The sequence below is a fragment of the Trichosurus vulpecula genome, chromosome 6 (genome assembly GCF_011100635.1).
Source record: "Trichosurus vulpecula isolate mTriVul1 chromosome 6, mTriVul1.pri, whole genome shotgun sequence".
In the NCBI taxonomy this organism is placed as follows: Eukaryota; Metazoa; Chordata; class Mammalia; order Diprotodontia; family Phalangeridae; genus Trichosurus; species Trichosurus vulpecula.
This window is the reverse complement of record NC_050578.1, coordinates 249,177,166-249,204,971: the sequence shown is the minus strand read 5'-3', so window position 1 is coordinate 249,204,971 and position 27,806 is coordinate 249,177,166.

Sequence of the window (27,806 nt, the reverse complement as noted above, 5' to 3'; positions counted from 1 at the left end):
TTGTGATATTCACAGTTCATCCACTTTATGATAGGTATTTGGTGATAGGGAAATTCATAGAGATGATTATTGAACCCATGGGAGCTGATTAAATTACAAAAAACACCATATCATTGTGGTTGTTCAGTTGTTTAGTCTTATATGACTCTTTGTGACCCTATGGACCACAGCATGCTAGGGCCTTCTATCCTCCGTTATGTCCCAGAGTCTGTTCGAGTTCATGTTTTCTGTTTCCATGACACTATTTATCCATCTCATCCTCTGCTGTCCCCTTTTCTTTTTGCCTTCAATCTTTACCAACCTCACGGTCTTTTTTCCAATGAGTCCCATCTTCTCATGTTGTCAAAGTACTTGAGCTTCAGTTTCAGTATGTGACTTTCCATTAAATAGCGTGAGTTAATTTTAACTGTTGATTAATTTGATCTCCTCATTGTCCAAGGGACTCTCAAAAGTCTTCTCCAGCACCACAATTTGAAAGTGTCAATTCTGCACTGCTCAGCTCTCTTCATTGCCCAACTCTCAAAGTCATATGTTACTAATGAAAAAAATAAAAAGCTTTGTCTATACAGACCATTGTCAGGAGGTGATGTCTCTGCTTTTCAGCACGTTGTCCAGATTCTCCATAACTTTCCTTCCAAGGAGGAAGCATTTTTTTTTAAATTTCATGGCTGTAGTCACCATCTGCAGTGGTCTTTGAGCCCAACAATATAAATCTGACACTGCTTCTATTTCTTTTCCTTCTATTTTCCGGGACGTAATGGGACCAGTTTCAAAGATCTGAATATTTTTATGTTAAGCTTCAAGCCAGCTTTTACACTCCACTCTTTCACCCTCATCAAGAAGCTTCTTAATTTCTCTTTACTTTCTGCCATCAGAAGGGTATTATTGGCATATATGAAATTGTTGATTTCTCTCAGAAACCTTAATTCCAGCTTTTGGTTCATCCAGCCTGGAATTTCACATGATGTACTCTGCACATAAGTTAAATAAAATGGCAATATAAACATTGTCATATTCCTTTTCTAATCTTCAGCCAATCAGTTGTCTCATGTGTGGTTCTAACTGTTGCTTCTTGGCCCACATGCAGGTTCCTCAGAGACAGGAAAGATGATCTGGTACCCATCTATTTGAGGACTTGCCACATTTTGTTGTGATCCACACAGTCAAAAGCTTTAGTGTAGTCAATAAAGGAGAGATAGTTCATTTTTTTTTCTGGAACTCCTTTGCTTTCCCCATATTCCAGAAAATGTTGGCAATTTGGTTTCTAGTTGCCCTGTCTCTTGAAAACCATCCTGCCCTTCTGGTAATTCTCAGCTGCCATGTTGCTGAAGCCTAGCTTGCAGTATAATTCCTGGCGTGTGGAATGAATGCAATTGTTTAATAAATTGAACATTCCTTGGCATTGCACTTCTTTAAAATTGGGACATAAACTCAACTTTTCCAATCCAGTGACCACTGTTGTGTTTTCTAAATTTGCTGGCATACTGAGTGCAACATTTTAGCACTATCATCTTTTGGGGCTTTAAATAGCTCAGCTGGAATCCCATCTCTTCCACTAGCTTTCTTGTTAGCAATGCTTCCTAAGGCTTGCTTGACTTTACTTTCCAGGATGTCTGGCTCTAGGTCAGTAACCACATCATTGTGGTTATAGGGGAATTAAGATCTTTCTTGTATAGTTCTTCTATATATTCTTGCCAACTCTTCTTAATCTCTTCTGCTTGCAAGTCCCTACCATTTTTTGTTTTTTATCATGCCCATTTTTGTGTAAAACATTCCCTTGATAGCTCCCATTTTGTTGAAGAGACCTCTTGTCTTTCCCATTCTATTTTTTTTCTTCTTTCTTTGCATTGCTCCTTTAAGAAAAGCTTCTTATCTCTCCTAGCTATTCTCTGGAATTCTGCATTCAGTTTGATCTATCTTTCCCTTTCCCCTCTACCTTTTGCTTTCCTTCTTGTAGGAGGTTTTAAAAGAGAAGACAGTGTAGCACAATACTTTGTAGGACACACATGCTTAGTGTAATATAGATGAAGATATATCAAAGAAGAATGAGGGGGAGTGTCATAATACAGGTAAGAGGAGATCCAGAACAATGAAAGTTTAACTGAGGCAAGAAAAATATTGGATGATAGCTATTCAGGGAAGGTTGTATCAAATAAAGATTATTTTTGGTTCTCTGCTTTGCATTTCTGTTTTGTTTTTAAATACTAGGGACATGTGGACATATTTGTAGGCATTAGAGAAAGAACCAGACAGGGAGATTTTGATGATTAGATCGAGCATAACAATGGTGGTGGCAGCAATCTCCTGGGGAAAAATGGGGAGGGGTGGTGAAATCTAGAGAAGCAGTAGAGGAGTTTTCCTCGTTTAGGAGAAAGACCTTCTTGTCATGCAAGGCAGGAGTCAATCTTTTAGTTCTATAGTTGAGGAAACTGAGGCCCAGAAAATTGTAGTCACCTGTCCAAAGTTGAAGAAAAAAATAAATAGAAGGCCCAATATTTTTATTCAGGTTGTGTGAGAAAACTCAAGTAATACTCAGAGACTTCTCAAGGTAGAAGCAAAAGGAGTCTTTATTTACGATCTCACAAGAAAGGGCAGTCTTCGAACCGATAGACAATTGGTAGGAAGAGGCAGTGCCCGAAAGCAGAATTCAGTTATATACCCTCATGCAAAAAACCTTCACCCCACCACTGACCTTTTTACTCTCATTTGTGGAGTTCAGGCTCACAATCTAAACACAGAAATGTACCCCAGGTTAAAGGAACAAAGATGTGCTAATTTAGCCAATGCCAACTCTTCAAAACACTTTATCTTCATTTGGCAAGGCTCATGCTGAAGGGGGTCAGGCTGCTCTAAGTTTTGGATTTCTACAGGTCAGGTGATTTTTAGTAACTCAGAACTTAGGCCTAGCTGTCAATTTAGAAGCAGAAGGACACCTACACCTTCAACTCTGTGGAAACAAAACCCTTCCCCCCATCTCTTGCAAGGTTCTCTGACTTGAAATCTCTAGTTCTTTGCACTGTGCCACACTTTACTGGATTTCCTAGTAGTATCTTTTCAGACTTGGTTAGATTAACTTTAAAACAAGTGATATAAGACCTGTTTCCAGGTCTGTATATGAACTCTTTCCAGGCCTCTGAAAGTATTAGGAATTGTATTTCACAAACATAACCTTTGAGAACCCAGACTCAACTCCATGTCATAAGAAGACATGCGAATAAGACTACTAGATTCCTACATCATTAATGACCTTAAGTGAATATGTGTTGTATGGCATTATTAATGGTCAGATAAACATTTAAGAAGATTTAGTTTTGTGAGTTACTTCACATCAGGTATGTTCAGAGTTCCTATTTTGTCTGTCATTGCTTAAGGTCGTGAGGCTAATCAAAATGGGCCACAGCCATAAGCCGCATTTCCTGACTCCCAACATTTAGTCTTACACAGAAGAAAATCAAAATACTCAGAAGCAGATTGGAATAAAACAACAGAAATGGCTGAGAGAACATTTGCGATTCTAAAAAACCAAAAAAATGTAGTTATATCTCCTCCTTAATACATTTCGTATTTCATAATGAAATCTCATGTTTAAAAGAGGCCTTTTTCATAAGAAGCAATGCTGAACAATTGATAATGCTGAGCTTGGAGTCAGGAAGAATTGGGTTCAAAGTCCACCTCTATACTGACTGACTGAGATACCTCAAGCAAATCATTTAACCCCTCCTTGCCCCTGGGCCAGTTCTCTCATGTCTGAAATGGGAGTAATGCAAACTTAATGGCAAGGGTTTTGGGGAGCCACAAGTAAGCTAAAGTATGTAACTTTTTTTTTCCAACTTGAAAGGCTAGCTGTTAGGATTCTTAAAATAACAGATGGATTTAGAAAATCTCTCTGATATGATCTTTCCCATAGTGCCTGTGTGGTAAGCAATTCAAGTATTTTTATTCCTGTTTCACTAAATAGGGAACACAAATTCAAATATGGTCATATTTGATTAGTGTTGAAGGGGTGCTAATGATGGACTCCTAAAAGTTCCTGGACTTTCCCACGTGGCCCAGGTCCATGGTGTTCACCTGGGACACCTGGGCCCTTCCTGTTTAATAATCTTTTCAACTGACCTTTCATTGTGATCCTCTTTGTTGGCACCTGGCCTCACCCTAGACCACCACTCCTTAATCTCATCTCCATCCCTTCTCTGTTACCTCCCAGTCACCCCAGACTACTTGGCCATTCCTAGATCACATCTGGATCTTTCCACAGGCTTTCTGTGTAAAAGGTCCATCTTGCCTCCATTAAAGTGCCCATATTCCTTAAGAGTCTGGCCAGCTTATCCATACAAGTGTCATAATAGTTCTGGTTCTTAAAAGTCCCACCTTCTTCTATTGGTCTCTGAAAGAAAGCTTTAGTTGATTTTTTTCAAGGCTAGACCCATGTCTTTAGCCCTTGAATTCTGAGGTGCCCACTGCCCCTAGACCTCAACAATATCTTAAGAAAGGTGTAATATAGCAAAAACACCATTGGAAGTCTTCATTTTTTCTTCTTTTCTAATTTGATTTTCTTATTGTGGGAAACTTCCATTATGATAATGCCCTTTTAGAAAAATAACCAGTTAACAAGGAGTCATTAAGCAACAACAATATGTTAATCAGGGGCCACGGGGCTAGAGTGCTGGACAAGGAATCAGGAAGACTTCTCCTCATGAGGAGTCACTTACTAGCCTTGTGACCCTGGGCAAGTCAATGAATCCTGTTTGCCTCAGTTCCTAATCAGAAGAAAAAAAAATGAGCTGGAGAAGGAAATAGCAAATCACTAGTATCTTTACCTAAGAAAACACAAAATGGGATTGTAAAGAGTCAGACACAAAGGAAGGAAATGAACAACAAATGTGTTATCAAAGGTACAGAGAAGGAAGAGATGCTTTGTTTCAAAGACTTGAAGCAGGACTTGAAACCAGGTCTTCCTGGTTCCAAGGACACATACTTATGTGCCATACTGTACTGTCTACATCTCAACTTCTGGTATATGCTCTTTCTCTCTGCCTCTCTCTGTTACTCTCCCTCTCTTTGTCTCTAGCTCTATCTGTCTTTGCCTCTGTCTCTCTCCCTCTCTCGTTCTCTCTCATTCTCTTGTTCTCTCATTCTCTCTCCCTCCCCCCTTTCCTTTTCTATCTCTCTCCCTCTGTTTCTCTTCCTCTCTGTCTCTCTCACTGTCTCTGACTCTTTCTGTCTCTGTCTCTCTCTGTTTTGACACACCTTTCTGCCTCTGTCTCTTTCTTCTCTGGGTCTCTTTCTCTGCTTTTGACTCTATCTCTCTCTCTAATGTATTATTGGTAGACCCTAAAATGACTTAGTTCTTACACTCCTTGTGGCTTCAATGTGAACTACAGAAACATAGAACCAAAACTGTAATAAATAAAAACAGATTAACTAAATGACATTTCCAGATATGACTACAGTTACCTGTTTCACATTGCAACTTTCCCCATTGCAGTTTCACTGTATTACCAGTTGGCATAAGAAACTAGATGGTGATGGAGGGGTGCAGCTAGGTGGCACATTGGTCCTGGAGTCAAGAGGACCTGAGTTAAAATCTGGCCTCAGACACTTGACACACTTTCTAGATGTGTGACGTTGGGCAAGTCACTTAACCCCAATTGCTTTGCCTTCCCCCCCCCCCAAAAAAAAGAAACTAATGGGAATTTTGGAGGACTTTTAAATAATACACAGAGGACAGCAAATGACAGAGGAAAAGTTTAGAAATTCAGAAATGCATAAACTACATGTATAGTATTGTATAATTTCCACATATTTATCATTAAATACTGTCAACACTCCATTAGAAAAAGAAAAAAAATCAGACTTTTTATCAGGTACGAAGGGAGGACCAAAGAATTTTATGAGGATTTTCCAGACCATGGGGGCACTGTCCCCATAACCCTCAAAATGTGGAAGGGATAACTGTATCCCACAAATAGAGGAATGGCTTACAGAGTAAAATCTTTGCTGCTTGCCTGTGATATTGTTTCTTGAAGGTGTTGGTGTCTGTGCAGTTTTCAGAGGGAGTAAACTTAATTTGTGTCATGCCTCTGACTTCTACCTAGGCTTGGGGAGGGATTCCCATATGCCAACAATTATGACTCACATTGAAGCTGAGAATAGAAATTTCAGGTTTTTCATTAAGGTCTTTCATTAACCATGAAATAAATATTGACAGCTACATGATCATACATATTTCAACATTCTATCATGGTGCATTTTAATTAACTGAGGTTTAAATAGACATAATTACAAATGTACAGTTTGTATTTGTGGATAGAGTGCTAGGCCTGGAATCAGGAAGATCTGAGTTCAAATCTAGCCTCTGACACTTACTAACTGTGTTATCCTGGGCAAGTCACTTAACCTCACTTTGCATCAGTTTCCTCAACTGTAAAATGAGGGTAATAATAGTGCTTTCCCCCAGTGTTGTTTTGAGAATTAAATGAGATAATATTTATTTTTAAAACACTTAGCACAATGATAGGAACATGGTAGGGTTACGGGGACCTTCATAAATTGCTCAATTACCACTCTCCCAACACGCTCAAACTTCACATCATCTTCAGAATCTGCTATCAAGCAACACTGACTTCTTGCATTCCCCATACATGACATTCTATCTCACAACCGTGTGCCTTTTCACTGGCTGTCCCTCAAGCCTGAAATACTCTCCTTCCTTCTCTCTGCCTTGTCTCCCTTGATTCTCTCTAAGACTCAGCTTAAGCCCCACCCTCAGAAAGAAGTCTTTTCCAGGATCCCTCCTCTCCCCTTTCCACTACTAGTGCTTTCCCTCTGAGATTACTTCCCATTAGGACTCTCTATATGTTGTACACATGTTGTCTTCCCCCACTAGAATATAAGTTCCATGAGGGCAGGTATCACATTTTTTTGTCTTTCTTTTTCTCTCCAACACCTGACACATTGTAACGGTAAATAATTAATGACTTGCTATTGCTGTTGATGAAGATAAACGATAACTATGATGATGTTGATAATAATGTTAGTATTGACAAGACAGGTCTTTACCTTCATGGAAGCTTTTGGTTAATAACAGAGATTTTCTATTTCCCAATAACAATCCAATCTGTTCTCCTCCTGTTCCACTCTGGAACCTAATTTTTATCCATCTGCATCACCTGTACCTGATATATAGAATTGCAATGTCAATCCATGATGAAATTTGGGGCATAAACATTCATCATCCACTTGGTCTTTGCTGTGTGGATGGATAGGATAAACCCTTTGAAGGATTATTATATAATCTCCTTGAGTAGATTCTGTGATGTTCTGAGGCTTGATACAATAGACACAATGTCTTCCTGAATAAGGGGCTTCTAAACCTCCTTATCAAAAGGAATTCTCTATTCGATATGGACTCTGCCCTGGATCTTTTTTCATCATAATGCTGAGCTTAGATATTACTTTTTCACATCTCACCTGACATTTATTATTGCCTTTTCATGTACTATAATGTTTTATTGTCTCTTTAACTTGTCATAGCTTTGGTTTTTGATTATAAATCAATTACCATGTTCACTGATCTTAGTAGTGGACCTGTTCATTAGAGTTTAAATGGGTAAGCTCACTTGTGATGACAACTAATGTATCATCATAGTCAGATGAAAATACAATCATTACTGAGCAGAGCATTAACTATGAATTTTTGTACCTGGTATAATTTGAAGATAACACAGGAACTGGGGAAACAAATTAATTTCAGGTGTGGTTGACAGAAGGGGGAAATGTTTCCTATCACAAAGTTTCTACACTGATAAAGGATTAAAAGCTTCTAGGGCTGTGGAAAATGGCGAAAACGTTCAGGAGGGGGTCACTGTGAGGATGTTCCAGGTTACAATGACATTTCTATATTGCTAAATGACTGCTTCTAGGAGATGCAGTAGAAACTGGGGCATGGTCAGTAGAAGGAAAAAGTGTGAAGTAAGTGTGGCTACTTCTTTTGTGTCTATGAACCTCTAACTTTCCTTAAAACTTTGCTGTTGAATAAGTTTCCTGTTTACTTGATAACTTTTTTTTCCTTTATGGGACTTCATTTGGGGAAACTTGGTTTGATGATTTCCACGAGGAATCAATCATCACTATAGAATCATATTTCTTTTTGAAGGGAGGTAGCAGAAAAAAATGACATCAAAATATACCAACTCCATCATTTTACAGAAGAAGAAACTGAGGATAAGAGAGGTTATGTGACTTGTCTGAGTCACATTGGCAGAAGTAGGATTTGAATCCATATCCCTTGACTTTAGAGTCATTGTTCTTTCCATTAATCTTGGGTGTCGGTCCTAGGTGTGATGTGGGATGGTAGCCAGAAGAAATTGAAAAGAAACCAAAGATTTTATCTGCCTTCCAGCTTTCTACTCTTCCATGCCTAACTTTGCAATATATTCTCTCTAAAGCCCATACCCTAGAGTGCCCTATTCCTTACTTGTTAGAATTTAAAAGCTTTTTAATGATCCCCTTTTCCATGACTCTGCAAAGCAATTCACCATTTTTTTTTGAAAGCCAGGCTCTAAATGAGCAAGTTATTCTGAACCCACACAGACAAAGGAAATGGCTTCTCCCTAGGATTCATGTCCAATCTCTCAGATGAGTTTCTCTCTCAATTCAAGTTTCTTTTAGTTTCAAAGCTCACATTTCAGCTCATATGGTGAATTGTACTTAATGTCTTGATCTGATTTCTCAGATGAACTGAAGCAGAAATTTAAGGACTTGGGAACTCCCCCCCCCCTTGGGAACAAGCAAATAGTTCCTTCTGACTTTCTGCTGTTTCTTTGATCCCTCAAATATTTCATTTTCACAGATACGTGCATTGCATCCACCTGACCCAAGCATCTTCTTTAGGCTCTGGAGTGCTGGGGTGTGATTAGGAATACCTATTAGGAATAACTGCTTGGAGCTTAGGCTGCCCCTCTGCTTGGAAGGGCAGTCTCCCTATTCATTGCATGCCAAGAATTCAACTCCATACTCCTTGTGACTAATAAACTTTTGAGTCAAGAAAACAGGCTGCCAATGAGAACACAGCCCAAAGTACAAGGACCATGAATTCTGTTATGTATCTATAACGAATAATTTCTACTAGGCTATTCCCTTCAGATGCCCCCTTTTAAGATTTGGAGCTTTTCACCAGAGGCCAAAGTAAGGGTATCTGAGGCATTCTACAAGGTTAAGTGCTGAAAGTACTGGGAATGGAGTCAGAGGGATGAGATCCCAATGCTGGGTAAATCCATTAATAAGTACATATGAAGCACTTATTATATACCCACTGCTGTGCAATGAGCTGAGGATACAAATACTAAGTAAAATAAAATAAAATAAAATAAAATAACCAAAACGAAATAAAAAATCTCTCCTCTAAGGTAACTTCCATTCTATCAAGGAAAACATGTACACATATAGTTAGGCATAGAAGTGATAATGAGTGGATCCATGATTTTTTTTATTAAGGCAAGACTAGAACTGAGATCTTCCTAGATCCATGAGCATCTCTCTAGCTACTATGTACATTGATATCTATCTGTCTACCTCTCTATCTTCATATATCTGTCACATAGATATCTAGATATCTATCTCATCAATAGATAGTGGGATAGAGACAGAAAGACAGAAAGTTAACAATAGATAGAATATGCATATATATATATGTATGTACATCATATGTATACAGCATATATGTGTATAGGCATAGATGTACACATGTATATATGTAAAATATATGCATAATGTATATATACAAAAATAAACATGGGTAGTGAGTTCTGTTATTGGCTGCCTATATGATCTTTGACAAATTGCTTAGAACCAAACTTCAGAGGAGTATAGTTTGAGATACAGAATCAACCTTTGAATTCATTGAGTCAAACTCTTATTCTGGAGATGAAGAAATTGAGAAGAAGAGGTCCATTAATGTCTGTGGGTCTCTATTTTCCTCATCTCCAGTACTTCATTTCAATTGTCTTATAATTTGCAAAGTGAAGTGGTTAGACTACATGACATATAAGGTCCATTTGGGCTCTAGATATCTGATTTCTTAATTTCAGATCCCTTGACTCAGAAATCTGGTTTTTGTCTTTTGTTTCTTCCAAAAGAGCTTCATATTCGATATCTCATTGGATCCTCAAAACAACTCTGTAAGTTCAATGTTGTTACTACGTTAATTATAGAGATGAGAAAACTGAGGTAGAAAGAAGCCATATGACTTGCCAAAGTTCATACAATTAGTAAGTTTTTGAGCTCAGATTTGAACTCATATCTTTCTTATTTCAAGAATACAATACTTGCTACTGTACCACTTCTGTACCCTCTCCCCCCTTAATATTGTTTGAACATCACACAATTATCATTAACTCTCTCCTTGACCTAATGCTCAGAAAGCTTTTGTTAAATCTTGGGCAGGAAGACTTAGCTGGTATTGATTGGGGGAAAAATCTAATGTACATGATTCACTTGGCATGAAAGGGGAACTTTATCAGGAGTTATGATGCCATAGACTTCCTCATTAAGTGAGCAAGCTATCTGAGGATATGTATCTGAACCATCAGGGACATAATTGGTTGCCCTTCTGTAGAAATCAAGCTTGTGACTTGTGGAAGTGAGTGGACATTATGCTGTTGAAGAGGAAGGATAAGAAAGCTGAATTTGAGAAAGCTTGAACCAAGGAGTAGCGTTGCATTTGGACAATTGTTGAACATCCTTCCCCTCCCACTATTAATTTAAGGACATACTAAAGTAATCCACATATAATTCTTCTGTTGCCCTATGCTTTCCCCACTTTGGTGAGAATTCCTTGTGCCTACATGAACCTCAGGTCTCCCATCATTTGAGACAAAGCAATAAAGGTCTACTGCATTTCGCTTCATTGACCAGTCCAATTCTTTTGTAAAAGCCTTTAAGTCCCTAAATGAACCTGAATAGGGAAGATGGAAGAGTCAGATTGGCTGGATTCCCTCCCCCTCCCACTTTTCAGTATGAATACCTGCATCACGAAGTACGTTTCCACAGAAAGACGCAGGAGTGGCAATGTCTTCCAAACTTTATAGCAATTTGCCTGACTCGCTAACTTTCTCCTTTGTTGTTGCTGCTATTGTTCAGGACCATATTCGGTGCGGCGTTGGCAAAGACATTGGAGTGGTTGGCCATTTTCTTCTCCAGCTCATGTGGCAGAGGAGGGGATGAAGGCAAACAGTGTTAACTGATTTGCCCAGGGTCACACAGTAAGTAGCTAGGGATGGATTTGAACTCAGGAAGATCTTGACTCCAAGCCCAGCACTCTCTCCATTGCACCACCTAGCTGCTCCTAACTTTCTCCTACAAATTATTAATAAGACATTAAACAATGAAATATAGTAGTAAGCAAGTACCATTTCTTTATTAATAAGAATCTGCATTAGCAGCTTTCAAGTAGATGTCATCTAATTGTATCAATGTCTCTAGCAGACCTACTTTCTGTTTTTTTCACAGAATTACCAGATGAATACGTAACTGCTTCTATTATTTATTTCACTCTAGCATTTCAAGTGACTCCATAATATCATCCTTAGGGCATCCATTCTCTATTACAAGTATGTCCTCATTTCCCAAAGTGAAATAGAGAAAAATCATATGTTTGGCATTTCAAAATAGCTGTACAACTTATATAGTAAAAATTGAAGCATGAGTGATTGGAGGTTGAAGGGAACATTAATATCAAACCTAATACAGACACTTTTGAATATCTTAACCCATATGGTAAAGTGGAAAGAAAACTGGGTGTAAAATCAGAATGAAAGAAGAAAGTTTTATCTATCTCTATATATCTATGTCTGTATGTATATCTATCTATATATGCCTAGACATATGAAGAAATAGATATAGATATCTTGGACATAGAGAAATAGAGATAGAGAAAGATAGAGATAGACATAGAAATATAGAGAGGCAGATGTAGATAGTTAAGAAATAGATTCATAGAGAAATAGATAAATAGATATTGACATATATATATATATATATATATATATATATATATATATATATATATATACAGAGAGAGAGAGAGAGAGAGAGAGAGAGAGAGAGAGAGAGAGAGACAGACAGAGACAGAGAGAGATTGCAAAGAAGAATTGGGAGATTATTACAACAGTCCAGATGGGAAGAAAGGAACAACTCAACTAGGGCACTGGTATTATGAGAAAAGAGGAGGGGAAGAACCCGTAGATAATAAGGCATTTATGTCTCCTAGATTTATTTTTAAATCATTATTAAAGAAATTATAAAACAAAGCACACCCCAAACCAAATACATCTAAATTGAAGGTATTTGCATGTTTAATTAATCAGATGACATTTATCCATTTGTTTTTAAAACCAAGGGCTTCTAACTTTATAGGCTGAATACTTCTTTCATCATCACAGATTCTCACTCTTCTACTTGGTGATTTTCAAGAGCCACATAGGCTGTAAATGTCTGAGGCCAGCTTTGTACCAGGTCTGCCTAATTTCAGTGGCTACATGGTATCTACTTGGAAATAGACTATTGGTTAAATGAATTTGTACTGGATGTGGAGTCAGAAGCGTCCAGCTTCCAATACTTGCTAGCTCTAAGACTGCAAGAAATCCATTTAATCATTCTAAGCCTTAGTTTCCTCTTCTGTAAAATAAGGATACTAATACCTGTGGCATCTATATCCCTAATTAATTATGACGAGCCAATGAGATAATGAGTATAAAACACAGCATATTAAAAGATGTGATGTCAAAGTTAGTCATGTGTTCTCTCTATATATAGATTGATAGATATAGATAGATCTATATGTATATCTATATATGTGTGTATATATATACATACACACACATATATACATATACATACATACATACACATACATATGCATACATATATACATACACACACACACACACACACACACACACACACACACACACACACATATATATATATATATATATATATATATATATATATATATATGAGAGAGTTTGTTAAATGATATGCCCACCTTTGCCAAAAGGATCTTGTCTACTTAGGTATGAACATATTCTCCCTGGTTTATGTGAGTGGGGGGAAATGTTCCTGTTTAAAAGAATGGACAGAAGCCCATGGGTCCTATAGGACTTTCTACTGTGTTTCCCATTCTTATGCAATAGCCACTCATTCAAATAGAAAATAAAATGCAAACAGATGACAGCAAATTAACTTGTGTGTGTTTCTAATGTTTTACTGAGCATGAAATATCAGGGAGACAAAATTTAGTTTTTATTTCCATACTTTTCTGCACAATTTCCTCATATCCCAAGGAAGTGATCTGCAAAGTAGAGAAGCAGATGGAAGGGAGCGATAGCTTAATAGAGCATGGGTGGGCGGAAGTGCCCTATTTCCTGCACAACACAAGCTAGCCCAAAGATCTTAGGGGGCCTTTTTCAGGAACCTCTCAAATCTACTTTGAGGAACGTGAAATGCAAGTAGTGACTTCCACCCAGGGGGTCTTAAACCATGATGCATAACATTTTAGTAGTATATATATAACCATCCAAATGAAGTCTGAGGACATATAATGTAAAATGCGTTACTATTAAATAATCAGCCATTTAAAAAATCAATCATGTCTGACTCTTCATGACCCCATTTGGGGTGGAAAAGATACTGGAGCAGTTGGTCATTTCCTTTTGTAGTTCATTTTACAGATGAGAAAACTGAGACAAAGAAGGTGAAGTGACTTGTCTAGGGTCACACAGCTAGTAAGTGTCAGAGGCCCAGTTTGAACTGAAGGAAGATCAGTCTTACTGACCCCAGGCTGGGTACTCTCTACACCACACCAACTAGCTGCCCTTGCTATTCAATAGACTTTTTAGTAAATAATAGAAACAGCATCGGAGTATGTGATGGATCTGAGATCCCAATGGATTGTTTTTATTTCTAAAAGGAGATCTCAAAATACATTAGGTTTTTGTGTTTTTATTTATTAGTTAGACCTTTTAAATAGATAGCCAATCCATTTTAATCTGTTTTTCTGTTATATAATAAATGCAAAACTTATTTTGAAAGTTTAATATCAAATAGGACATAATGTAAATCTGACTTAAGCAAAGGCATCTTTGCATTATGGAGTTTTCAAACACTATGTTAACCTCAGTTTGGGGAGGTGCTTTCTATGTTGGCAGTAAGGTGATAAAGTTTTGCCTACAACTAACATTGAGTGGGGAGAGGATCAACTTCTAAATTACATTCTACATTACATTAGATTACATCCTAAAAACAAAAACAAAGAAAAAAAAACAAAAACTTACCAGTCCTTATGGACAACAGCAATTTGTTTTAGCTTACCTTTGCAAAGAAGACTAAATCCATTTCCATGATAATGGGGGTGGACTTGGAAATTAATAATAGTTACAATTTCCATAGTGCTTTAAAATTTGCAAATTGTCTTACTAGGTACTAGTATCATCCCCATTTTAAAGATGATCAAATATGTGCAAACAGAGATTAAGTGATTTCCAAGAGCCACATAGGTTGTAAATGTCTGAGGCCAGCTTTGTACCAGGTCTACCTAAACTCAGGTGCCACATGGTGGCTGCTTAGTGATGCTAAAGAGAAAATTGTCACTAATAATGGGTGTGTGGATTGGATTGAACTGGAGAGGAAAGGAGAATGTATACTTGTACTTACTTGTACTTACTTGTATTTACGTATATATGTGTATATACATGTGTGTGCACCTGTGTGTGTATGTGTGGTTCCAACCTTCAATCAACCTAAGTAATGCCACTCCATTGAACAAAAAGACAGGAGTTGTAGCTATGACTGGATTGCAAATGCCATTTGACAAACAAACCTGGTAGGTATTGGCTGAACTTATTAGAAAAGATTAGAATAAGTATTTGAGACATAAGAAGACAAAAGAGACAGCTCCCTTCTCTGGAGCTGTTATTTTAAGACAATTAAAAAAGGCGAAAAATAGGGAAAAGTATATTTCCATTGTTGTCAATGAGGCGAATCTGGGATCATCTCTCATGGAATCTAAACATAATTCATCAACCATCCCACGAATAACTCTTGGTTTTAAGGTTCTATCACTTAGAGTAGGTGGTAACTAGAGCTGCAGAGAATGTGTAGAATTTGTTTTTCAGTTATGACCCAAGTGTATAGAATTTTTTGTGTGTATTTGGGGGTGGAGTAGTCAGTGAGTAGTTTAGAGAAAACTTCAAGGCAGGACCAAAAATCTTCTAAGCTTTCCAAGCATTTAATATTAGATGTATTATGTAATATTAACATTTTAAAAATCTATTATGCACTCATATTTAAATAATAATTATACATATATAATATTTGTACTCAAAATGAATCTCTATAAATATCTCTGCCTGCCTTTCTCTTCTCTATTTCTTTATTTGGCTCTGTATTTGTGTATCATAGCTTTCAATTAAACCTTTATAGTGTGTGATCATGATATTTCAAATATTTTCAGCCTTATGTTTGGTCTTGGTCCAATGGAAAGAGCGATAGGGGCTTAGTCATATACCAGGTTTCAAGGTGCAATATTATCTCCTTTACTTTTTACCTGTATAAAGGTCCAAACTTCAAACTACAAATATATTGTGGTTTTTGTAATAGGTATTACAGTATCTCTTCATCCAGTACAAACCCCTTTTTAATTTAGCCAAGAAGGGGATATAATCCTTTGCTAATCAGCAAAGCTAAATATGATTATGTAACAACAATATTGCTTGCTGCTACTGTGGCTGTGTAAGGCCAATAACACTAGCACACAATAGGGCTGCTAACACAAGTTCTTTGATTTGCTTTTCTAAGGAAAGCAACTTTAAGGAGTTTACAATCTCACTTTAATAAAACATACGTATATCATTCACTTACTTCAGGGGAAAAAGTCAGCACTCTGAACTGCAGAGCAAATACACACAGATCAACAGGCAGGCTTTGTCTGATCTAGATATCATATACATAGTTACCAAAAAGAAAAGCACTAACATCTGGGTGTTTAAAGCCAAAGGCCTCTTAACAATAGCTATGCAGAGTCACATCTGGTCAAATCACATGGCAATGTTCCAGTGAGTGAGAGCCCCGAAATGAAATGCCAGCCTGAGATCTGATATACCTTTCTCAGGGTCAGAAGGTGTCACAACCATGTGACTCAAACCTTTGTGAACTAGGCTTTCTTGTTTCTTAAGCAGGTCAAAGACTTTTAGCTCAATCAAAGAAACAAAAGACAACAAAAAGTCCACTTTGCTTGCCTTTACATTTGAAAGGCAAGACTTATCAAAGGTACTTGATTACTTCAGCATTCCAAAAGAGAAAACAGCAAAACAAAGTCCTATCCTAATTGCCATAACATGGTAGAATAAATTTCAGCAGTAGGCAGTCCCGAAATAGAGGGATGCAGGTTCAGGAGACTCTTCAAAGGTAGATCCTTATATTTTTTTAAAATTTATTTATTTAATTTATTTAATATATTTAGTTTTCAGCATTGATTTTCACAAGAGTTTGAATTACAAATTTTCCCCTCATTTCTACACCCCCTCCACTCCAAGATGGCATATATTCTGATTTCCCCATTTTCCAGTCAGCCCTCCCTTCTGTCACCCCACTCCCCCCACCCCCAACCTCTTTTCGCTTATTCTCTTGTAGGGCAAGATAAATTTCTATGCCCCATTGCCTGTATATCTTATTTCCTAGTTGCATGCAAAAACTTTTTTTTGAACATTTGTTTTTAAAACTTTGAGATACAAATTCTCTCCCCTCTTCCCTCCGCACCCACCCTCCCTAAGAAGGCAAACAATTCAACATAGGCCACATGCATATCATTATGTAAAACCCTTCCACAATACTCTCATTGGGAAACATTAACTATAATTTTCTCCTTCTTAACCTATGCCCCTTTATTGAACTTTCTCCCTTGACCCTGTCCCTTTTTGAAAGTGTTTGTTTTTGATTACCTCCTCCCCCTATCTGCCCTCCCTTCTATAGTCCCCCCTTTTTTATCTACTTCCTCCTTTTTTCCTGTGGGGTAAGATACCCAATTGAGTGTGTATGTTAATCCCTCCTCAGGTCAAATCAGATGAGAGCAAGATTCACTCATTCCCCCTCACCTGACCCGTCTTCCCTTCCTACAGAACTGCTTTTTCTTGCCACTTTTACGAGAGATAATTTACCCCATTTTATCTCTCCATTTCTCCCTCTTTCAATATATGCCTCTCTCATCCCTTTATTTTATTTTAGTTTTTTAGTTATCATCCCTTAATATTCAACTACCCCTGTGCCCTCTGTCTATACACACACACACATAGATATATACAATATATATGAATATATGTATGTATGTATGTATGTATGTATGTATATTCCCTTCAGCTACCCTAATACTGAGGTCTCATGACTCATACACATCATCTTTCCATGTAGGAATGTAAACAAAACAGTTCAACTTTAGTTAAGTCCCTTATGATTTCTCTTTCTTGTTTACCTTTTCATGCTTCTCTTGAATCTTGTGTTTGAAAGTCAGATTTTCTATTTAGCACTGATCTTTTCACTAAGAAAGCTTGAAAGTCCTCTATTGTATTGAAAATCCATATTTTGCCTTGGAGCATTATATTCAGTTTTGCTGGTTAGGTGATTCTTGTTTTTAATCCTAGCTCCATTGAACTGTGGTATGTCATATTCCAAGCCCTTTGATCCCTTAATGTAGAAGCTGCTAGATCTTGTATTATCCTCTTTGTGTTGCCACAGTACTTAAATTGTTTCTTTCTGGCTGCTTGCAGTATTTTCTCCTTGATCTGGGAGCTCTAGAATTTGGCAACAATATTCCTAGGACTTTTATTTTTAAGATCTATTTGAGGAGGCAATCGGTGGATTCTTTCAATTTCTATTTTATCCTCTGGCTCTAGAATATTGGGGCAGTTCTCCTTGATAATTTCTTGAAAGATCATATCTAGGCTCTTTTTTTGATCATGCCTTCCAAGTAGTCCAATAATATTTAAATTATCTCTCCTGGATCTATTTTCCAGGTCAGTGATTTTTCCAATGAGATATTTCACATTATCTTCCAATTTTTCATTCCTTTGGTTCTGTTTTATAATATCTTGATTTCTCATAAAGTCTCTAGCTTCCACTTCCTCCAATCTAATTTTTAACCTAGTATTTTCTTCAGTGGGCTTTTGTACCTCCTTTTCCATTTGGCTAATTCTGCCTTTCAAGGCATTCTTCTCCTCATTGGCTTTTTGGAGTTCTTTTGCCATTTGAGTTAGTCTATTTTTTAAGGTGCTATTTTCTTCGGTGTTTTTTTGGATCTCCTTTAACCAGTCATTGACTTGTTTTTTCATGGTTTTCTCACATCCCTATCATTTCTCTTCCCAATTTTTCCTTTACTTCTCTAACTTGCTTTTCCAAATCCTTTTTGAGCTCTTCCATGGTCTGAGACCAGTTCATGTTTGTCTTGGAGGCTTTTGATGTAGGCTCTTTGACTTTGTTGACTTCTTCTGGCTGTATGTTTTGGTCTTCTTTGTCACCAAAGAAAAATTCCAAAGTCTGAGTCTGAATCTGAGTCCATTTTTGCTGCCTGGCCACGTTCCCAGACAATTACTTGACCCTTGAGCTTTTTGTCAGGGTATGACTGCTTGTAGTGTAGAGAGTACTTTGTCCCAAGCTTTAGGGGCTGTGCTGATGTTTTCAGAGCTACTTCTACACAGCAAGCTCTGGCACACCAGCGCTCTTCCTCCCCCAAGAACCGCCAACCTGGATTGCGACCCAGATAGAAGCAGACTCTGTACTTCAGCTCTGATCCACCACTTAATTCCTCCCACCAGGTGGGCCTAGAACCTGGAAGCAACTGCAGCTGTAGTTCCTTAAAGCTGCCCCACCTCCGCTGCCCCGGGGTGGTGGCCTAACTGCAAACTCCTTTCACTCTATCCCAGTAGCTTTTCCCACTAACCTTCTCTGTTGTCTGTGGTGTTTGTAAGTTGAGAAGTCCAGTAGGTGCCACAGCTCACTGATTCAGGGCTCTAGGGCCTGTTCTACCTGGCTCACAGTCTGGTTGGTCCAGGTGCGGCTCACTCTGGGCTCTGCTCTGCTCCCAGTACTGTGTGATAAACCTTACCCTGTGACCATCCGGGTTGTCCTGGGCTGGAGTCCTGCTTCCCTCTGCTATTTTAGTGGGTTCTGCATTTCTAGAATTTGTTCAGAGCCATTTTTATAGGTGTTTGGAGGGACCTGGCCTCAGTTTTCTCATCTGTAAAATGAAATCTTCAACTGGTTGATTTCTAAAGTTCTTCCTAACTCAAAATCAATGAATATAAATTTCACCACCCTAATGAAAATATAGGCATGCTGTAGAATACTTTGGGTCAAATATAAAGTGAATATTCCTTTTGGAAGGAAAGCTTCATTAGCAAAAATAATCATGTAACCATCCTCTCCTATAACTCTGAAAAAAAAAATCCATTTCCTGACTTTAAACATTTTCTCACATAATTAATGGGCTGGAGTTTTTTTTTTTTCCTAAGAAATCAAAATCATATGAGTGTGAGAGAATGTTATGCGTGTTTTACCAGTTATTAAAAAGTGTTCCAAGGGGACATTTTATTATTGTGATTGGCAGTAAAATGTTCTAAACACACAAAAGTCTCATAAATCAGCAGTTTCATTCTTCGCAAGAAGCCTTATAAACATAGTTTTTCTGGCAGAGCCATCCTATACTATTTTTTACATAAACTGCTTTTCCTGAAGCTTTTAGTAACCCAGAAGTGTAGCCCAGGAAGAGTCCACTGGGACTCTTTAAAGCAGGGAGGGATTGCTTCCAATAACCAGGAACTGTGAGGTACCCCTTTGCCACATATTTTCTCTCCACCTGTAACTCACTATCATTTTACTATAAATTTGACCCTTCATACACCAGTAATTTTGTATACACATGGGCAAATCACAGTCCTAGATTGGGTTAAATCTACTGTGGTAGTTATCCCTACTAGAAATACTTCGTCAGTCCCTTTTGATTAATGTTAATTGAGTTAACTGATTGATTACCATTGGAGAATCATTGGGCACCTCACTCTTGAAGCTTCTTGAAAGATAATTTTGGAGTTACCAGACCCTATAAGTAAACTCTAACAATGCCTCCTGGAAACTTGGCATGCCAATGCCAAAGTATTTGGGAAAGTGGTTTCAGAGGGAGTACAACCACTTGATGACTTTAGGCAAACTGCATCATCTCTAGGGTTCTGAGTTTCCCCATATCTGAAAAAAAATTGAATGAGATGGTCTTTAAGGTCTCTTCTTACTCTAAATTCTATTCTTATGTTATTAAGGCAAGGCCTTAGTGAGAATATCACTCTCCAAATACATGAGTTGTATTTAGAGATGGAAAGCCTGGATTCAAAGCCTGATTCTCCCACCTATTACTTACATAACTTTGGGCAGGTTATTTGATCTGTTTAGATCTCAGTATTTTATGCATTTATTAAATGCCTACTATGTGCCAGGCACTATGCTAAGAAATTTAAAGATATCTGTATTGGCAATCAAAATAGGCTCTTACCACTTAATTCAACCAAGTGCTCTTGGAGAGTTTGGCCTTTATTTACTTGATTAAATTAGGAGTCCTTGATGACCTCCTTGCCTCAAGGGAAAGCCTAGTTTACATAGGTTTGAGTGACATGTTTGTGACATCAGCGGCTCTTAGACCACATGGGTTTAAGTCACATTTTTTGTGAGGACCTTAGGTCACGTGGGTGAGTCACATGTGTGACACACCCTTGACCCTGAAAAAGATATAAAACCAGGGGTTGGCTTTCCTTTTTTGGAGCTCTGACCTGCAGCAGTAGTGACTCGTGACCCTGAGCCAGCTGTTATTGAGCTCCCAGGTGAACTCAGATGTTGGTAACTATGAATTGTATTTGGTCTGTTTATAAATATATGTTTGTAATTTGTTTGTATTTGCTCTGAAGTTCAGGGTACTGGCTTTTTCCCCTGAACTAAGTGAATGATATTTATATGCTGGATTAAATTGAGACTGTTAACCCCTTATCGTTGCTTTCCTTAGTAAAGCAGATCAAAAGAACCTGGACTTGCAGCATTCTGTGAGCTGGTTGTTGTTTGTTTTACACCCCCACAATAGCTGCTAGCCAGATTGTTGAAACAATATTATCTTTTAAAAGTAAAAGACGTCAAGAAGAAATGATAGCAAATACATTAGCAATTTTGCCAGTATTCCTCACATTTCCCAGAATCTCAGAATTCCAGATTTGGAAAAGACATCAATGGATGTTTGCGAGCATGGACCCATATCCTCCAAAATAATGGTCTCCACAATGTATCGGAAAAGGGGTTAGTGAACCTGCACTTGAAGCCTTCAAATGATGTATTTTTCCAAGCTGTCTATTCCATTTTTATGTAACTTAATTTGTTATAAAATTGTTTGTTTTTCTCCTTATATGAAGTCCAAATTTACCTGTTTGAAGAATCCACCCAATGCTACCAACTCATTCTTTTAAGAAGTATTAATTACATTCCTCTTATATGTTAGTTCTACCCCCTTGGACCAAGAAAATAATTCTAGCATTCTTCTACACAACAATGCTTTAATGCTTCAAGAAAGTTATCATGCCCCCTTGAAAACTTTTTTTTCACTTTTCCAAACCAAGAATTTCCATTACCTAGGATTTTAAGGCCACAATCTTCAAAGATGAAGAAACTATAGATGCTCTCTTGTCCAAATCACTCATTTAGATGACAAAACCAAGACTCATAAAGGGAAAATGACTTTGACAAGATTACACAAGTATTAAGTCCAGGATCGGAAGAATTCACATCTGATGTTAAAGTCAATGCTTCTCCTGCTAATTCTTTCTTTTGGCAGGGTAATTGGGTTTAAGTGACCTGCCCAAGGTCACACAGCTAGTACATGTGTCAAGTGTCTGAGGCCGGATTTGAACTCAGGTCCTCCTGACTCCAGGGCTGATGCTCCACTCACTGTGCCACCTAGCTGCTCCTCCTACTAATTCTACTTGACTGCCACAACCTCCCTCTTGTGGCCAATACCTTAGCGATTTATAAAAGCGAGAGGTAGGAGCGTGAATGTTTTCACATCATTAATGTTTTATTTTATATTTAAGAAAAAAAAAGAGAGCTTTAGAAAATTACTTACCAAATATAATCATGGCATCTGTATGTAGGATCATAGCATCTAGAAATAGATTAGACTTTGGAGGTCAGTTAGTCCAGTGTCATATACTCTAATTCCTTCATTTTACAGATGAAGAAACCGAGGCCCAGTGAGGTTAAAATGACCTACTCAAGGTCATACAAATGAAAAATAGCAGAGCTAGAATTTGAACTCAGCTTTTTGTTCTAAATTAAATGCACTTTCTGTTAGGCCTCACTCCAAGCCCAATTGATAGTACACTTCCCTGAGTTAGGAGTCCTAGGTTCTACTCCTGGTTCTGGGACAAGCTGCCTAGAAATAGGAAAACACGAAGGTAATAAATAGAATCTTAACTGAGGATCTCTGATTCCACATCCTTCATTGTCCATTGGCAATATCTCACAATGAACTGGAAGGGAGGAAAAATGAATACTTGAAAATTGAAAAAAATAAAATTACTCCAAAAACACAAGAGAGAATTTTAGTCTATACAGAGTTACATAAAAGAGGAATATTACTTTTAAGAGATTCTCAGTATGTACCCACTAATGCTTTCATGGCCCCAAAAGACATTTTCTTGAAGGAAACACTTACAGATTGACTGGAGTAGGTTATCAAACTCAATTATAAGTTTAATTCAATCATCTAGTTTATAATATATAAATGATGAATGAATAAATAGATGAATGAATACATGCATATATACACACATACATATATGGACACATACATAATTGCATCCTACATATAGATACAGAAACAATTCATCTCTGCTAAAGAAGGATCTTGCGATTTTGACTACCTGAAGAATTTACCAGTGTTTGACTTTATAAAAATGTAAGTGAAATTGTCATTGCCTTGTTAGCATAGAGAGTTAATGTGTGTGATTAAGGAAAATTGGCATAATTTATTCTCAAGTTTGAGGAAATTTTTGCAATTTTCTAACTTAAAAAATGTCTTTACCATAGGACAGGAAGACTTTGTTTTTGTGGATCTCTGATTTTCAGCTGAGTCAATAGATTTTTTTTTAGCAGCAAAATGAATATAGAGAAGGATCAGTTATGCAAAGCCCTTTCGTATTTCAAGGTTGGGGTTGGATGCATTGTATAAGAATTACTATGCTTTGCTTCCCTGCTTGGCTTTGTGAGTCTGCTGTGTTGTTTATCAACAATGGCATGGACAGAAGCAGTGATTTGACATGTTTAGGGTCTCCTGCATGCTCTGGCTGCAGAGTTTCTGGAGAATATAGACACTCAAAAGGACAACTTCAAGGACCCCCTTAACAGTCCTTACCATCTACTCATTGATCATAGTCTTGAAGAAACAGCCCATGTCCATGTAATCTAATGGATAGAACCTTAGACTTGTAGACAAGGAAGACTGAATTTCGATTCTAGTTCAGACCCTTACCACATGTATAAATGTGGGAAAAAAAGTTACTTGAGTCTTATTTCCCTCTTCTGTAAAATGGGGATAAACAAAAACATCTACCTTTCAGGATTGTTGTGAAGACTGAATGGGATAATGTCTGCAGGGTTTTATCAACTTTACAAGGCCTACTTAAATGGGAGCTGTTGTTTTTTGGACATCAAGTGCTCTGGCTCTGTAATTTATAAAACTTTCCAAATATTTATCAAATTAATTCTTAATTTCCTTTCTTCTCTGTCTAACCAGCTAACCATTTCCACATTGTTTCTTACTTATCAAAAGAATGAGAATTTCCATTTATCACCAATTTTCCATGTCACCAGTTTAACATAGAAGGAGTAAACTACAGGGATGGCCCATTGACTGAATCCAAATAGGGCCACACTTGAGGACTTAGAGGGCCACATGTGGCCTTGAGGCCACAGGTTCCTCATCCCTGGAGTAAAGGATGAGCAGGAACCACCTGAATGGCCAGCAAGAGCTGTTAAACAGCATGCCTCACATCACAGAGTCAGCAAATATCAGAGACAGGAGTCAAAGCCAATGTCAATTACGGGGAGCAGAGAAAGCTAAAACAACTCAAAACAGCAAGGGTTACAAGAAATAGCTAATCTGAAGAAGAGGCTTTCCTTCTGCCAGCCCAGCAATGGGTCTTTCCAATCAAATGATACCTCAGTCACTATTCCTATCCTCCAACCCTAAATTATTCTGTAACCAGTTCACCTCCAGCCTAATGTTTCAATCTTGTGTTCCTTTGAGGAGTCTCCATCTATTAGGGTGTTATGAAAGACAAAATATATTATGTTGAACACATTCATGTATATATCCTTAGAACAAATAAAATGAATACATCAATTATTAGGAAGTGTATGTTAAGAAGAGTAGAACTTTCTTTTTACTGTTTTCTCTTTTGAAATGCTAAAGTATTCAAGTACCTTTGAGTCTTGCCTTTCAAATGTAATGGCAAGCAAAGTGGGACTTTCTGCTGTTTTTTTGTTTGAGTGCTTCTCAGCATTCAGTTAATCAAGTGCCTTTGATGAGTCTTGCCTTTGTTCCTTTGATTGAATGAAGAGTTTTTGATGAAAACCTAGTTCACATGGGTTTGAGTCACATGGTTTTGATGCTCTCTGTCCCAGAGATATACGTTCTGAGGTTAGTGTTTTGTTTTGGGGATATCACTCACTGGAAGAGTGTCATGATTTGACCAGATGAGACTCTGGGTAGGAATTGGAGCCCCCTGGCTTTGAGAACCCTGATTTTGGTGCTTCTCTTTTTTGGTAACTATATATGTGGTGTCTCGATCAGACAAAAGCCTGTCTGTTGATCTGTTTATATTTTCTGTTTGTATTTGCTTGGAAGTTCTGGGTGCTGACTTTTCCCCCTGAACTAAGTGAATGATATGTGTATGTTTAATTAAGGTGAGATGGTTAACCCCCAAAGTTGCTTTCCTTAGAAAAGCAGATTAAAGAATCTGTGCTAGCAGCCCTCCTATGTGCTCTTGTTGGTCTTTTGCCTCCACAGCAGCTGCTAGCAACATTGTCATTACAGGAGGGTAAAGAAATAGAATGTGAGAATATATATATATATATATATATATATATATATATATATATATATATATATATATATATATATATATATGTATATGTATGTATGTGTGTGTTCATGTGTGTGTATGTGTGTATGTGTATGTATATGTTTGTGTATAATATATATGTATGTACACATATACATACATACACACATATGTGCACACACATATTCCATATATATACATACATATATGTATATATCTGTGTATATGTGTGTGTGTATGTGTATATATATATATATATATATATATATATATGTATGTATGTATGTATGTATGTATTATTTATTTGTTTCCCCTAACTTCTCTGGTAAAAATGTCTCTTTTAAAATCTCTAAGGAGTTGACACAAATGTATAACATTTAATCTTTCCACAAGGGATAAATTGCTTATACATATGAACAAATACTTCTTAAAAGAAGAAAAAAAAATCATCCCTACAACTGCCCCAAAAGTGCTTAAGATCACTTACTAACAGGATCAGTTACAAATTCTATAATTATGAAGTCCTGAGTAGAAATACTTCATATCAAACAAGTTTATAACATATGATAAAATACAATGCTGGCAGAGCAATAGGAAAAAAGATGACTATTGCTCACTGATGACAGAGGTGTGGATTGGTCCAAATATCCTGGCAGATACATTAGAATTAGATAAGAATATATCAGATTGTTCATACAGTTTGAGCCAATGATCCCACTTTTAGGCTTATTGAAAAAAAAACATATATCTGTGGACAAATTAATATATTTAATAGCAAAACATTGCAAAAAATTAAAAAAAAATCTTTTTTCCAAATAATTGGAGAAAGTCTAAATAAATTGTTACATATAAGGCTCTTGAAACATAGGGCTACAGTGAAGTAGAATCACAAGAACAACTTATAATTTTGCCATATTTCCAACAATGGAAACAGATATAAATGGTAACAAAGCTCAGAGATTTTTTTTAATGGATAAAGTGTTTCTACATTATAGAGTACACATATGTTTTTTTCAAGTCAATATGAGTCAGTAAATATTTATTAGTTACCTACTATGTGCCAAGAAGTGTGCTAAATACTACTTGAAAAATAAAGGCAGTACAAGGTTACATTTGCTCTTTTACACTGCTTTACCTATGTGTTTTCCAAGATTATAAATAATGAGGAATTCGATTGTGATGATGTTGGGATTTTTTTTTATCATGTCAAAGCAAATTTAATTAATTAAAACAAATTAATTCATTGAATGAATGAATATATAATTCTACCTGAAAATGTGCTTAACTATCTCAATTATTAAAATACAAATTATTTTGTGTCTACACGCATATGTAATTCATTTACTGAGAATATATATTTCATTGATACGATAATTATAAACCTCCACTTGCCCTGATAAGAGCTTCATCAGAGCATAGGGATGGCTACGGCTTATCATAGGATATGTCACTGAGCTCAAAATCTTGAAAAATAACAGAATTATAGAATTATAGAACTCAGAGACCATCTAATCCAACATTTAGAACAGGAACAAGAACTAGAGTTACATGTGGTTTTTTGTGTCCTTCTTATTTTTTTTTTATTTTTGTCTAATAACATGAGGGAATGCATCTCCTAAGGAAGGTCTACACTTTTTCTGCAACTTACAGTCTTACAAAGTGGCCTAGAACATATTCTTGCCCAGAGTCAGTCACACAGTTACCTTGACCATTAAAAAGTGATGCTTGAATCCAGGTCTTCTTAGTTTTGAAGCTGCCTCCAATTAAATCCACATGTGAACAAAATTACCCTCTACAATATGGCTGACGAGTAGTCAACCATACTTCCATCAAATAAAGACTTCAAGAGAAAAGTCAGAACTTTCTGAAGCAACTCGTCCAACTTTTTAACCATTCTGACTATTAGGAAACTTTTCCCTACATCAGTGACAAGGTGTAACCATCAAAGAACTCAAAGGTAACTTCCCTCAATATACCTCTGGATCTGTATTACTACCATTTTAGAAAAAAGTAAATCTTGTTGGAGAGAAGTATTATTTTCTTCAAGCTAGTCAATGATAGAAGCAAGTCTAGAATTAACTTTCCTGAATCTTAGTTGTGTTCCCAGAGGGGAAAAAAATAAATTAATGAAGATTGCATGGTACCATTATTATTGTTGTTCAATCATGGCTAACTCCTTGTGATCCCATTTAGGGTTTTCTTGGCAGAGATACTAGAATGGTTTGTAATTCATGCCTCAGCTCATTTTACAGATAAGGAAACTGAGGCAAACACTGTTAAGTACCTCTTTCATAGTCAAATAGCTAGGAATAGCCAGATTTGAATTCAGGAAGATGAGTCTTCCTGACTCCATGCCCAACTCTCTATCCACTACACCACATAGTCCCGTGAAAGTCCCCTGAGGACTTCACATTGTTTTAGAATAAAAGATATAATATCTAGAAACCCTACAGAGATCCTTAGAGAGTGATGCCAAATTATAATTTTAAGCATTTGGGGAATCTCAGAAAAATATGGATAGACTTGCATGAAATAGTGAAGAGCAAAATGAGCAGAACCAAGAGAACATTGTATACAGCAAAAGAATTATAGTTTTAAGAACAATTT